Here is a 2290-nt window from a genome sequence, read left to right on the forward strand (position 1 = left end):
ACACGGGCCAGCCTTCACCCCCCACCTGCATCAGTGAGCCATGGTTTTTGTCTTTTCAACATAGAATAGCCTAGCACATAGCATATTCAAGTACAGAAAAAAACAGAGGTTCTGATCGAGGCTTGCTCAAATGTTAACTGATTTAGAAAGGATGAATTACATGTGAAGCACCAGTCCAATCTTTAACTGATATAAACACTGAGCTCTTCAGATCTCAGTCAGGAAATCTCTGAAATATCGAAACAGGAAAATGAGTTTCGGCTAATGTGGCTTGAGAGACAAAAATCAATAAACAGTAGCCCGATGTCAGTTATTAAAACTAACTTTTTTTCTGTGAATTTTTAAGTGTCTGTTTGGTTCCCAACTGCCGGTGAACCAGATAAACATCCAGCAGCCGGTTTTAGTTTTATCCGACTCGCTCAGCGCGCCGGACGCACGCTCCCGGCACAGATTAAGCAATAACGAAGCCGTGGTGATGCTGCAGCAGAGTGTTAGTGAAGTATCCCTGTCTGCTGGAGACGGGAGGCAAGCAGCCTCTGCACCAAATGATGCAACTTTTAGTCCGCCAGCACCAGACGGTCGAGCGGAGCGGAGGAGGGAGTGGGGGGGTATGGGATGTGAAGCGCCTGCCTAATGAGACGTGATGTAAAACTGCATCAGGCGTCTCCAAACCAGACTGAGTGATCGTTTTGTTCAGATTTAATAAAAGGAGGACAAAGCAGCAGTTTGGTATTGATTTCTACTTCACATAAAGAGAGGATTTGTGTATTTGGAGATATTACATCATCCTCTTTCATCTCCTGGCCTGAATCACTCAGCTGACTGAAGTGTTTGATAGTTATCAGAGATTAGTGTTATTCTGGTCACTGGGAAGAAGCTGCCTGTGTGAATCAAAGTCTAAATTAACAAGCCGTGTTCACACGAGAACAGCAAATCTGATCTTCAACTCTGTGCGGCAGATTTGATTGTTTCTCAAGTGTCTACAGAGGAAGAAATAACATTCAAAAGGTTAAAAGGATTATATTGAGAAGGACACAGAATAAGTTATGTCTGGTCTTTCTGTGCTATTTAAAGGAATACACTGCTGGTTTTGAATTTTCTACCACATGAAATTTAAATTAGTACTCAAAAGATTTGTAATTTTTTGCTTCTCCGATGTTAAAGCTTCCTTTTTCCGTTTTATTTTAGGTCATGAGCATTTTTCACAAGTTTTGGAAATTTCACTGACAAACAATCAATTTCAGTAGAAAAATTAAACGATTTTGTTTAACAAAGAACAGTATGGCTGAGTATCAAACTGAAGAACTTTTCTGGTATCAACCAAAATGTGTCAGAAAACTGTAAAATACCAAAAATTGGTCTAATCCTGTAGAAATGTTCTTCCTCCAGGTAGTTCCCAATTTTAGACGTTACTTTTTTGAACAAATGCTTTAAAAAAATTAAAAGAAAATGATTTGTCAAAGATATCAACTAAAGTATTACTGTGGTATCGGCACAGAAACTCAGGTGTCAAAAATCTGGCATTTCAAACGATACCGACCTCTAGAAAACGGTCAGTGGCAACTTGTAGTTAATTGGGTCAAAAATGGAAAAGGACCTGTGTGCTCCTTCAAATCGCTCCATAGGGGCTCTCAGCAGTATTGTCACTTTCAAACTGAACTGGTTACAGATAAAAACAGCCAGTCTGGTATCCCTACAAATTAAGAGTGTAAGAGGTCAGTATTTTTCACCCTGCTGTACACAGAGCAGTCACCTTTTATAAATGTTTTACATTGAAATACAACGTAAATCTCCATCTGTTCTGAATAGAAACTGTTAAAAGGCTGTTGAAAAAAAAAAGATGCTGGAGTTCATTTATGGTCGTTTAGAAATGTTTTCACTGGGTGCTACTACGGGAACTCTGCAGATAATAAACACTATTGCTCATTTTATAAAAAGGGTTTTTGTATGAGGATGCACTTGTAACCTTCAAAATAAACTAGTTTATTCATTTCATGGTTCCCAGGTCCCATCCTCAAAGTGTGCTCTCTGTGATTCAGCCAGAGAGACGAAAGGGAAACAGAGCCACTGTGAGCCACAGATGAAGGACTCACAGCGCCACCCGGTGGGCCTCACCAGAATGACAATGTAATAATGTCAAAAGCAATTATGTTTACCTTACTGCTATTAATTAACAATGTGGATGACGGTGTAAATAAAGGCTACTGTGGAATATTACTTCAAGTAGAGTGATTCTTATTTCTGTACTTATCAGGTTGCCCTAATAAATCCATTAAGACGCTCCAATTAA

Source organism: Morone saxatilis, unplaced genomic scaffold, assembly GCF_004916995.1.
Source record: "Morone saxatilis isolate NCDOM2014 unplaced genomic scaffold, NCSU_SB_2.0 Contig9, whole genome shotgun sequence".
NCBI classification, from domain to species: domain Eukaryota; kingdom Metazoa; phylum Chordata; class Actinopteri; family Moronidae; genus Morone; species Morone saxatilis.